Source organism: Diprion similis, chromosome 3 (genome assembly GCF_021155765.1).
Source record: "Diprion similis isolate iyDipSimi1 chromosome 3, iyDipSimi1.1, whole genome shotgun sequence".
Taxonomy (NCBI): domain Eukaryota; kingdom Metazoa; phylum Arthropoda; class Insecta; order Hymenoptera; family Diprionidae; genus Diprion; species Diprion similis.
In genome coordinates this window covers 11,700,129-11,714,199 of record NC_060107.1, presented here as the reverse complement: position 1 = coordinate 11,714,199, position 14,071 = coordinate 11,700,129, and positions in this window count along the sequence as shown.

Genomic DNA, 14,071 nt, shown 5'->3' with positions numbered 1-14,071 from the left:
TTGCTCACTTTCAATTTGACAAGCTAATGAGAATAATTTATTATTTACACGCAAACATTGGAAATGCACTTCTCGTTATTGGTCAGTTTGGAATTTTCAAAATTTTAAAACCCCCAATCGATTCTCCAGAACTTCAAGTCTTACTTACTAGGGCAGGTTAAAAACTGATTTGGAAGCAAATTTTATCGTTCCGGGAGAAGATATTTAACAGCGATAAACCATGAAAAATACGCTAGAAGAGTCAGACATGGAGAAAATTCTTTACGCAGAAGAACCTGAGAACAATGCATACGAGAAACGGGACTTAGAAGGACCAAGGAATAAATAATGCGATAAGGGGAATAAAACCGAGTGGTTATCACAACAGTGATCAGGCCATAATCTTGGTCTAACCGGAAATAAGGCGAACAATTTTTGGAGGAAAGAAAGATTAGAACAACGAACAACCTAACGTTGCGAGGTTCTCAATATTTTAGATATATTTCACAAAATTCGAAGTAAAATCGCTAAAAAAAAAAGAAAAGAAATGGCAATGAAAGATTTTTGATATTCTTCTTTTATTTTTAATTTATGTAACTTTTAATATTTAATTAGATTAAAAAAAAGCTTTAAAAACTATAGAGTATATAGTCAATAAGAATCCTTTAAAAATGTATTGCAATTAATTTACAATATTCAATATAAAATAAACGTTTTTAATCTGATAAAATGAGAGATTATTTGATTAGAATTTACGAAACAGAAATAAGGAATGTTTTAAGGAAAATTTTTAATGTAACATCTCCGAATATATAATATAGCGTTATGGTTTTTTGATCCGAGTAATGCTATCGAAATACAGATAATGGCACTGATTTTTTGGCGAAAAACCAGGTGAAACTTATTTCTTTCAAATTTTTTACCTCGATAATCACTCCTAATCGATTTCAACTCCTTGAAAGGGCCTTTGGGGCACGGGTTAATAGTAAAATTAAGAGCGGACTTCACGTTTAAAAATAAGTCCTTAGTATTTCCAGTCAATTTAAGGGATCAAAATTTTTTTCTTTTTTTTTTTTACCAATATTAAACGTCACCTTAGTGTATATGCATCGTATTTACAGTTATAGTAGGGAAGAATTTGTTCATTGAGAGGATAGAAAGCTGAAGAAAGTTGCCTTGATCCTGAAACCTTGACTTGAATTTCTTTGTCACGAGCCTTTTGCATCCTTTTTCGAGCCTTCTTCCCCCCTCTAACTTCCCACTTTATTATTTTCCCGCTTTCGAGTCCCAAGGGTGTATCCCGGGCAGTGTTTCTTTATTCTCCACACGCCTTTACATTGTTTTTCCATTTCCAGTCTCCGGGGTGTTCAGTTTTCAGTTTTTGAGTGCTCCAACGAAAACACAATAATATGTAAGTGGCGTCTCGATGTTTTCGCTCTGACGTTGCCGTCTTCAGGACTCGGAAAAGGCATCTCCTCTTCTTTTCACCATTTTCTCCTAATAGCGAACGCTCTTCGACAGCTCTTTATTCCTATTGTCACACTCACCTCATCCCGAGAGAAATAAAGAACCGAAAAATCCTTTCCAAAGTCTCAATTGCGTCGTTCATACTTTCGCTATCAGCTTTTCTCCTGCATTAGTGACACGGCAAAGCTCCGGTTTTCCTTCCAAGCTCTTTCGACTCATCCAAGCACACCAAAACTTATAATTCCATTCTGAAAGGCTCGTTGAATGACAAGTACACTTTTCCTGGTCACAACCAAAGTCGAAAAATCACTGCTTCGGTAATTTCATCATCGCATAATCAATCATGGATCATCACTTTATGGCTTCAATTTTTTCACCTGATCCTCTGGGTCTTTTCTTTTTTCCTCTATTCGTAAGGACACATTATACAAAACGGGACAGACATAATTGCAGCAGGTTTAAGTACTGCTTAATACCAAACGCAATTCTCTTCGGAGGCGAATTCCTGCTGTGCTGTTTACTTGAGAATGTGCACAGCAAAGGAAGTGTGCAATCCCCGTTTAGCTGCATACGCGATGTACGTAAATACCAACACGGCTGGACCTGCAGTTGGACGTAATTAATCAGGACTTCCACACCCTCGTTGCAGCGTCATAAGAGTTAAAATTACGGTGCACGAAATGACCAGGGTCAAGTTGGAGAGCAAATGTTGCAAAGATATGTCTGTAATATTTCTATACTTTTCAGAAACGAGCCAGCAAGTCATTGCAGCAATGTTGCAAACTAACAGTACGAAAAATGAAGATTGAACTTGCTACAAAAAATTTTTCGCCGTTAATCTAAGACAATCTAACGCTGAGGTTCCGAATCGAAGTCGAAAACTGGGCAACGTTTGATCGGTTGCAACACCGCCAATTTTTTACTGTCTACATTTTTCCATGTTTGAACGACATTTTGCAATATATCTAAAATATTTTAAACCTCCCAAAGTTACGGTACCTACTGCAATGTTTTCACAACATTTCGTGTGCTACGTGGGTGGAGAAGCTAATCGTGAGCCGAGTGAGCTTTGGTTCAAACTTTCGTCACTTCGCTTCACTAGGCTGTCCGCCACCAGAGGGTGTGATCTCCCTGCCTTACAAGTTTCCATGGAATGAAGAAAAAGTTTTCCAGGAACCGAAAGGGAGTTATCCACACGTGAAAGAAAGTTTTCCGAAAACTTTTTCCACGTGTTATTCACATGGGAATTTTCATTTTTGTGAAGGTTTCTTCTTGTCGTTTTCGAGAAACTATTTTTTTTTTCTTCCTCTCTGTCGATCCAAAATATCGATAAAAAAAAAAAAAAGGCAAGAATTTGGAAGAAGCATTTTTCAAAGGAGGACATCACTTCGTATCCAAAACTATGTAAAAGAAAAAAAAGAGAAAGCAAAAAGAAAAAATCTATCAGCGTGTTTGTATCATACATGTGTATTTTGTAGGGCTAGAATTTCACTTGCAGAACCCCTTAATTTCATTCGGATCGTCAGCAGAATATTTCATTTTCGCGCCAAAAATCCAAAGGGGTTAGCCTTACTTTTTTGTGATTTTCGGAACCGAAAATTTTTCGTCTGGTAATCGATTTGTATGACCCATTCTAGGCTGATTGGACGCCCAGGAACTCAAAAAACACGAAAAAAAAAGCGTAGGACCAACAGCAGAGAAATTACGACGCACAAACCATCAGCCGAAAAATTGACGAAACACATCTTTCGTTTTTTAATAAAAAATTACGTTGGAATAGTTTATGTAAAAATCGTTTATTCATAATATTTAGATGATTGATTCGTCAGTGAGGTTGGTTTTGGAATTTTTCATCCCTTTACTTTCGATCAGTGACAATACAAGTACCATCGAAGTGCACGAGTGGATTCGCTGGTACCAATAACATAATACACCACAACGTGAAGCCCTGGACGACGGAGGGATGAGCTTTTGTGCAAACTTTCGTATCTTTGTTTGAAAAGCCCGAACCATGTAAATATAGGCACTGCGCAGGCATTGGCCTGGGGGCAGTATTTAATTTCCGGACTGCAAGAGCGAGTGACTGGACTCGACTCGACGTCGCGACGCTGTCACTCCGTCGACGGACAGTTTTGATAGATAGATGGATAGCCCCATCGTCTGCTCCCCCACCCCCACCCCTTACATATTCACTGTCCTTCTATATTCATTGCGAAAACTGTATGCCCTGTATCACAGTGGTCATGATAATAATGGCATTGACGGATTCGGTACAGAAACAAAGAAACAAAATTAACACCACAGTGTTACGAGCGAAATAAAGAAAATCAAATTCATTTCTACGTCCCGATATATACCTACGACACTTCAAAACGGGCGTAGCCGGATAAGCGAAACAAATGAAAACAATTCACCCCAAATTTCAGCTCTAAATTTTAAACAGTTTAGATTTGTTTTAGAAAAAAACTTTTCTTTTCGTTTTTTTTTTCTTTCTTTTTTCCAATAGTAAAAATTTAAATTAACTTTCCCAAATACTTGGTAGCAAAAGACATGTGAAAATATTTTCTTTATGATTTTCAAATATAAAGCGAATTTAGAGGAATAGAAAAAAAAACAATCATTTTTTAATTACGTTTTTTTTAAACATGCAATCACTAGCAAACTTCAGAAGAACAGCAAAAAAATCATTTACTGCATCGTACCAGCTTTCGCAAACAGTATCATATTTGGCTAAAACAATGGGTGGATATCATGATCTAAACCTCCAGGATGTAAGACAGCTGAAAACATTTGTTAAGTTCGATTCAAATCTCGACGTATAATTAAAGGAATAAATGGAATATCTAGGTGCTGCTGTGATAGTGCATAGCAGCGATAGTTTATTGTCTATAACATGCTAGATATTTTTCAAAAACTCTATAACCAGTAGAAATTTTGAGTCGTGTATCTACTAATACAGGAAACTGTGTGGTAATCATTGAGGATTAATTAAAGTTGATTTCTTTCACATGTTTTTAAAGTATCACTTAATCTTGCTGGCATCTCTGTAGAGTAGAATGAGCATTGATTGTTGGAAAATGGTTGATATGATTTTGCAATAGTCAAATAGTATTAGTTCTTTTAAACGCGAAGTTTCCTAAAAAAAGAAATCTGTTTTTAATTTTTTTTCACAATGTTCCACCAAACCAAAAAAATTGAAACAACTCCTGAGTATAGAGAAGGGTAAAAAATATTTTTCGTTAATATTTGGTGATTGGATGTTTCAAAAAACACGGTTAAAAAATGATTCCGCAATATTACTACACGATTATTGGATTCAAACGATGGGTTTTGGTATTTTCTTCATCTGTACAGTATTAAAATCGAAAATTTGGTCCTGAGTAAATTCGAGATACGTACACTGGCGGTACGCAACTGACAACGCAATGAACGAATACCACCAGCCTCCCTAGGATAAAGTCAATACCAATCTCATCTTCACGTACGCCATACTTTTACAATGTTTTATGATCGAGGAGCGAAACTGTCACTCTACTTCTACCCTCGGTATTCCCAACCCTCGAGAATACGTGGTGACGTCGAGCCCCCCTAAAGGGACGAGAGTGTGAGTCGGTGAGTTGAGAATCAATGTGAACAAGTAGGCAACAGTAGGTGTGTAAAAAGTGATCAGAATAAAACCATGGATATCTAATTTTAAAGCTCATAAAAAATTGCTCAAGATTATGAAACGGGAAGAGGTTGATGGTCCGAATTTGAAAAGTTCCGAAAGCGATTTATGATTCCGAATTATTTGATTGAAAAAATTAAACTTGTACGAAACAACAAAGTTTTTGATCGTGGGAAAACCGACGGTTCAAAGTTCGAAATATAAGATTAAAAAAATTCAAGTTAGGGTAGAATAAAATTCACTCAACGAGTGAGGGTCGAAATTTAGTAAACTCGAAAATCAGAATGACCAGGATTCCGAATGTAAAAATATCGAAATCCAAAACAAAGAAGGATCCAAGTGGAGAAATTCTGCCAAGCCAGGTATTCAGGAAACTAAAAATCTTCCAAATTTCGATATTTCAGATTTTAAAATTTTCTCTTTTCCACTCTTTCGGAACTTTTGTTTGTCGGAGTTACGCCCTTTCGATACTTTGATGTTTCGTCAAAGTTGAATTTCTTAATCTTGAGTTTGGCGATGAAAAAAAATTGGCAATTTGACGTTTTCGGAGCTTTTTAAGCTCGGAATTTCAACCCCGTCACTATGAAAGCCTGGAAAACGTAAGACCGGTGGGAAAATTACACTTACAGCATCTGGCGACGAGAGCTACGACAGGGGACCGATCGAACGATATTTCGATCCGCAGGTAAATCGGATGGGACGAAACCGTTCCCGATCGTAAATTCGCAGACACATTCAGCCCGGGTCGGGCGAATGGGAAAGCAGCCGGCGAAGTTATATCCGGAGAAACTCACGTGGCGAGATATTCGCACTGCGGGCAAAATAAAGAGACACCGGTAACATATATATATATCTGTATCCCCGAGGAAGAGCCGAAATCCTGAAGGCAGAACGAATATCATTACGACAGACCCGAAAGTGCAGAGAAGGTGGAATGTGGGGGTTTGAATTTTCTCGGGAAATAATTTCCGAAACTTCCGACAATAGGAAGCTGATTCAGAGAATGAAATAATAGGCTTCTGTGTACGAAATTCAACCCCAACAACAAGAAGAGAAAATATGTGAGACCATGTCGCGATGGGATTACAGCAATATAAAACGCAGGGTGAATACCGAAGCATTTTTCAGGGGCAGGGAAAGATTTTATTAATTCGAATCTGGATCGCAGGGGGTTGAAGAAACGAAAGAAGGATGAAAAAAAGGAGGCGTGGGTTACGCGCTGCGCAGACCATGGGGCATTAAAAACAATCCCTCCCGAATCGTAAAGATCCTGGGTTGGATCGACGGAATCCGAGGATGATTCGGTATTCCGTTGAGTCGGTGGGACCTGATCTACAGCGGCGTTCCCCTGATCCTCGAGATTTCAATACCAACCCGCAGCGCAGGGGAGGAAAAAGAAAAAACGGCGCGCGAATCGCACGCAGAATCGTCGACACCCGACTTCGGCTCTCGGTTTAATTAAATGTAAATTGCTGGGAGAATACGATCAACGATATTGTCGTCGTTTCCACTCCCCAGCAATCTTTAAAGTACCCTTCCCGCCTCCCGGCGCGTCTCGACGCCGTTCCTGCTGGATCTTCGGGATCTTCGGGGCTTTCTAGGGCGAAACTCACTGCCGGGGTGAACCGAATCACCGGCAGACACGTGTTTCCAAATCCAGTAAGATATAGTTTCACTCCCCTGGTCGTTTCTTTTTAACAGTTCAAACAGCTCGACAATCTGATCGATCCAACCGAGCATGATGGAAAAAGGAACACTTGATATGTCTGGATGCACTCATTTGTCGATCAAATGATCCGGAATTTCGAGCTTTATAATTCGAGAAATGTCATTTCACTTTCAGTCAAGTGTTATATATAGAATATGCAATTCTATCAAACTAATTTTTCTACTTTGGGTACTCTGATTTCCAGAGAATGCGGCAAAATGGGATACTTATAAGTTCTTGGACTCACCAATTTTCAACAAATGGTTTTAAATTTTCACTTTTCTCCCCTCCAAATGTCTTTACTATACTTGAATCGACTGAGGCTCAAAGCTGCACATTTTTGGAAATATGAATTCTAGATCAAATTGTGTGAAATTTCGAGTGTTGCGATACAAATTCTTGCAGCAAGCAGGAATCATCGTAATTACTTACATCGTAAGTAAAATTTAAGCAATTTTCCGTCACAGAAGAAAGAATTTTCTTATCACAGTGCAGTCAACGAATACAACAAAATGATTCACGAGATTTCAGGTGAATATAAACTCACGTTGACAGTTTTCTATTTACATTAAGCTCGACGATATTACGAATAATTTTTTGCAGAGTCGTTAAGTCGAAGAAAAAGGTAAAAATGAGAAAAGGACATCAAGTAAAAATAATAAGAATCTCGGAGCAGTGTATATACGCGTATAAAAAGGCAAGGATGTACCCTCATTTTAAAAATTTTTTCTATCGACCTTCGTTGGGTGAAAGAAACGCTTATAACCGCGTCTCTGCATAAATTTCGGAGGACAATTACGACAACGAAAGATGATTTATTCTTTGACATTACTATGATAATAATCGTCGGGGTGGAAGACCGCAGATGGGTGGATCTGGGCCAGGAGGAGGAGGAGGGATGTCGGCAAAAACGGCTCTTTGCTTGCTCTAAATCTGACGCGTTAAAACACCGAACGGGCCATTAGCTAATCCTCGACGGGTAAAATAGAGTTGTGGCCGTCAGGGATTCAGGAGCTGCTGCAGCAATTGATTGGCGCGGTGATGCCGCCGCCGATGGTGCCGGTTGATTAGAATTGAACAACACGAAATCCCTCTCTGGCCGGCTAATGGCTCCCCGCAAACGGTGTTTACCATCATCTCTCTCTTCGCCGTATGTTTCTCAGCAGCCAACGATCATTTGACATCTGCAATGCCAATGAGACTCTCACCCCTTGGCTCTGGGTTCGAAGCCCTACCCCCGTTCGGCAAGTCATGGGGAAGCTTGCCTCAAGATTTTTGTTACGAGTAGCGTTATCATCAGCCTTCGTTATTGTCGATGAGAATTTTGGATGAAAAAGAATTGTCTGCTGAAATAATCTTTACAATGAAAAAGAAAAAAATTTTAAACAGAAGAAAGATGAACGTAAAATATTGGGCAATAAAATCCAATCAAAAATCTAAAACTAATTCATGCAAATGAAAACAGTTAAGGTTAGTCAAAATAGAAAAATAATAAAGCATGAGTAAGGTGAAACAGATCGAGAGTACAGAGAAGGAAGTAAAAATTTAGGCATGCAAACCCCGTACTAATCTTATGGGAAACGGGTTTCAGTGAAATCATCTGGTTTTTTTTTATATGTTTTAGATCGTGGCATTCTGAAAAAAAGTATCCGCTGTGAATAATTTTCGATATCCAGTATTCCTTTGAAAAACTATAAGAGAAAAATTTAATTCAACTTGTTTGAAACGCGGTGATGTTTTTTATACTCTCGAATGTTCATTTTTTTAACGAAGAACTAAAAACATCTATTTTTAAATAGCTTTTCCTACGATCTTAAGGTATTTTAAATAATCTGATTGGCTATTATGATCAAGGAAATACATAAGAATCATAGTTAAAAGCAAAAACAACTGAACCTAAGTACAGAAAATTATTATTCAATAAACTTTGCGATCCAGGCCGTAATCTTTGATTTCGATTTCAATCCATAAGATTGAAAATTGACTTGTGAAGGTAATAAAAAATCCAACCAGCTGCTTTTGTTACGTATATCATACCATGCTCTGTTTTTCAAAATGGCGTCACAAGTAAAAATCAGCTGATCGTTTTGTCTCGACTCCACCAATTTCAAGGTTCAAAAAACCGCGTTCAAACTTTTGTATTTTTATTTTCTCTCCTCCGATCGATTTAGGGTAAATCAGATGAAGCAAAAAGACTTTTTTAAAGTTGAATACGAAGTTTCTCAAATTTGAAACGAGGTTTTCTTCTTGAAACAATCATTTTCTTATTTTTTCCCTGATTCTTTGCGGATCAAATTTCGAATTGACTATGTCTTGTTTAAAAAATAGATCTATAAACTGGGCGCAGAAGTTTTTTTGTTCGGAATATTTCACCGTCGTCCAAGAGGTAAGCTTATAGACGGATAGACGCCTCGAAAGAAATCGAACCGATAAAGAAGGTTGTAAGAAATAATTCAGTACTTGAATGTTTTATAGCTGGACTGAGTCGGGCCCAATCGAATGAAACCAGACTGAACTGACCAGCCATTTTGTGGCGTGTGTACGAGCGGCTGCCCCGAATTTATCACCCCGCAGGCCAACTCGATCTCGGTTTTACCAGGAACCGTGCTTAAAAGGCGCGAAGGCGATTCGGAACCGGGTATATAATTTATCGGTACCACGTCACAGCCGGAGGAAGAAGAATCTTGCTCATTCTACACGGGACAAGTAATAGTCTGCATTCGACATTACCGACCGCGTAAAAAATCCCGCAGGTAAAATTTATCATCTCAAATTTTATCAAAAAAAAAAAAAAAAAAAAAAGAAAATCGAATTTATATTTCCAATCAATTCGACACACCAACTTTGGATAATTTTCATAAAACTAGACTCACGGAAACTCCAAATTGTAATTGTTACCTACTTTGAAAATGTGCATAATCAATCCGTGGTATAAAATTTGATTGACGAAATGAACGGATAATTCCGTTCAAAAACAAGATCGAAGCACGCAAATTCCTGGCAATAGATTGACGAATTTCGTAGATTCGATTCGATCGGAATTTTCGTGTACCTACCTATTATGATATATTTCACCAGCGCTAAGGATCGTGCGATTAAACAGCAAGTTCATCCCCCGATCTATTTTCAATGGGTTCTACGGGCGTCTGAGCATCGGCTGGATCTCAATAACAATTATTTCCGTTATTAGAAATTTGATAAAGGCTAGGTCGAGGGACCGGGCTGTGGGTACGACCCTTTGACGAAACGGCTCGACGCTCAATAACGTACTCCGTAATGCGTGACGACCAGGGGGGTGGGGGAAGGGGGAGAGTGGCGAAACGGGCCAAGAAGACGGAGGAGAATCGACTGAGACGAGGGGTGGGGGTGGGGGTGGGGGACAAAAGGATGTAAATGAGGCGCGAGGGCGCAAGGTATGCGTCCACATGGTGAATGTACATACCGAGAAAACGGGGGCGTTGGGAGGAAACAGAAAAAAAGAGAGAGAGAAAGAGAGGGAGAGAGAGAGAGGGAGGGGTGGGGGTGGGAGCACTGAGAAAAGACCGAAAATGGGGACGGGGTAAGTCAGGGTAAGTGAAAGCCTGATAGATTCATCTGTATTCCAGGTGGTGAAATCTCGAGATTATCCAGACACGAAAAGCGCACGTGACGCTCGAATCCACCGGCAAAGATTTCACTCCAGAGAATATTTCAACGAATTCCAACCGCCACCCTGTGTCGCAACGCCGCCTACACACTACGTTCCTTGAGAGAAGAGATTTTCGAGTTGCTGCGCTTTCTAACTTTTGTTTAAACTCAAGGAATTATCCTCATCTTTCCAAGCCTCGCAGCTTAAGATCCACGCAGTTCTGTCATGGAATTTCTAATCACGTTGCTAAAATTTTACCCTCTGAATAACAGTGACGTTCCACAAGGTCTTTGTAAGATATAAAAAAAAAAAAATAAAAAATTTCTCGTCAATGTAACTTTGTACCAAATTATGGTTGTGAATTTTATACACTTGAAGGTAATTAAAACTACTTGTTATAAAATTTTTTTTCAGTAAATATTCGAAGTTAGGATCTTAAGTGTTAGAAATATTTTAAGACTTATTTTAAAGAAGAACGTGATCTGCACATTTCTCTTTTTCATCGTTCGTGATGTAACTCAAGTTACTCAAAGAACTCGAAGGACTGAAGGGTTTCTAGCAGTATCATTTACTAAATTTGTATTAAAGTTCAGGCTTCCACTGGTATTCGGTACGTCAAGTGACTCAAAGAACTTGAAGGACCGAAGGGTTTCTAGCAGTATCATTTACTGAACACGTTTTGAAGTTCAGGCTTCCACTGGTGTACGGTTGGACATTGCCAAGGCACGCGTCCCGACACGTGGTGCTGGTGGAGTGGACCGCTATAATCCTCTTATTGTTAGTACGATACAACTTCATTACGCATTTGAGGTTGAGGGGTTGGATCCGAGGGAGAAGAGAGAGTTGAAAGAGAGAGATAGAAAGCGAGCTAGAGAGAGAGAGAGAGAGAGAGAGAGAGAGAGAGAGAGAGAGCAAACAAAAAAGAGATGTACGGGTACATTCCACGAACTCCAGCGAATACGCGAGACAAAATCCGCTTATGGGAAAATCCGTTCCAGGCATTGAAATGTTCCAAAACGCATCATACGACCAGAAATAGGACACTCCAATCATTTTCGAGGAATTAGTGGTTGCGGTAGAGAAGCTTTGTGGATCAGCAATATTTCTGAATAGCGTCAGAAACTGACAGCGTTTGCTTTTTTTTTTTTTTTTTATTCTTTTTTTTTTTTATTCTTTCATTTGGCAGAGAAGATAAAAGTGCCGCTAAATGAGATCAGCATTTTTCTCACCCTGGACCTTTTTTTTTTTTGTCTGGACTTTTTTCAAGAATCTTCAAACCAATACAATCTTTCAGTCACGGAGTCAAAGAAGATATAATGATTTTTGTGTGATTGACGAGTATCTAAATGAAAGTCGTTAAATTTAAATTAATGTTTAAATTAACTTGTAGAAAATCCCTTACGTATTTCTCTAGCTAAAACATGTAAATTAAATAATATTTTTCTTTCAGATTGAAATTTGAAATCTCAAAACCGTGTTTTTAAAGTCGGTGAGTAAAATTTTTCGGAAACGGCTCTACCGATCAGTCTCAAATTTGAACACCCGTTTTTGAAGTGTATTTTTAGTAATTAATCAAAGGTTCTTACTCACCGATAAATAGTTTCCATTTTATAAACAATTTAAGGTCTAAATGTTTGTCAAAAATCGATTATATTTATTTTTTTATTATATTAACGAGATATTTTTGGTTTGTTCATTTTACATCACTCAGTCCAGAGAATTTTATTTTTACAAATAAAAAATGTTAAAATACAGTTAAAAGTTACCATAACATATGCACAAATTTTTACTTTAATAAATTAAAATGTCTTCTCAAGAAAAATTCTTGAAAGATCGATTTTTTTCGGCCTCCTGACTGTATATACATATAAACGTTTAAGCATGAATTAATGATACTTCCGGGTACTTAGAGCATCCCGTTGTTCACTTCTTCGCAATGAATAAATAGCCGATTTACATTTGCGGCTCAACATGCGACGACGGCGGTCGGAAAAGACAACCTTAATGACAATAATACGGCTTTGAAGAGAATGGAGCATAAAATACGGTAATCCTGGTACCGCAGGGACACCATTTGCGTATCAGTTCTGTGTGCATTGCTGCCGCCGTAACACGCGGAGTTAAATTCTTACTTTGTATGCCCTCGGCGCACATGTGTTTGGTTTGATGGGGCAACGCGCGAGGGGATAGTAGTTCAAAGGCAAAGGCAACCTGAGATCGGAGGAACCACGGGATTTGTTATTTCAGCATTACCAGAGCAAACGCAATAACACCCAGATTTCACGATTATTTACAGTGACTCGCTTCGACGACTGTCAAACTGCTCCTGATGGAAGAATATCTTTCGTTTAAAGCCAGTCCTTCGTGTCTGAAAAACTGATGATTTTATCTCAAGTTGTCAAAAGTTGACTAACGTATTTTGATTTTGAAGAATAATGAAGATTGTGGATCCCAAGAAAATTTGACTCAACTTGTCTGCGAAAAGTAAACTTTCACAAGTTTTTTTTTAACAACGAATCGCAATCTTCAACGTCACAAACTCTTTGCCACGAGCAACTTTCTTGTGAGTAATTATTATCTTGTTTATTATTAAATCAGTGATTTACTGTCACGCTTTACGTCTATCCGTTATACCAGAATATAACTAATTAACAAGTCTGCGCTCGCTTCTATACATCTTGACGCCGGTGAGCCTCTGGAATTAATCCAAGCAAAAAGCTAAGGCCACGGAGGAATTTTATCGGACAAAGTACACATCTTTTTCAAAATACTCTCAAGCAAGTAGAAAATATTTTTTAACATATTGTTTCGTCGTAAGTTGTGTTCAACTTTGGTGAAAAATGACGGTTAAGTAGAAACGAAAATAGGATAATTTTTGTGATCGTTTGAATCTGATTTTTGTTTGAAAATAATTTTCACGATTTTGATTATCGAAAATATATTGTCGGGGTAGAATATTCCGGTATCCAGGTAAGCTTGCACCCGACAAGCGGAATGATAGAAGAGAGTTTTCATTGTGGTAGAATTTGTCATTTGAATTCCTGAGCGTTCCAGAGCTGAAGTTGGGACGTGTTTCCAGTTGAACGCCAGACGACGAACCAACGAACCCATCCGATCGTGAGTTACACCCGCGACGAATGCTAGGAGCAATTATTTAGGCATTGGGAGCATAACAATGAGGGTAAATCGTGAGATTGGTTCAACCCCTCGATCTTTGCGCGCGGGGTTCTTCTTATTTTCATTTTTATCACAACGGTGAGATTAAACGTTTGTCGAAAACGTGTTTACTCAAACGGGCCACTCGACGAGAAGTGCTTCAACCGGAGAATACGAAGCTCCGAAAACCTCGTGCCTAATGGGGAATTGAAAATGCGAAAGGAAAAGCGAAGCCTGGATGATGGAAGAATCCGCTCTAAAATTCGAGCAGCTGCTGCAGGCGCAGAGGGATGAAAGTGGAAAGGGTCTGCAGTGTAGGTACACATTGCAATTATATGCTTAACCATCGCCTTTGAAATTCCTCTCCTTCTCCAATCCGCTCGACCGTTCACGGGCACTAAGGCTTAGGTTAAATATTGTATCAGCGGTATCGAATCCAGTGTATCCTGTTTACTTGCGCCGATTT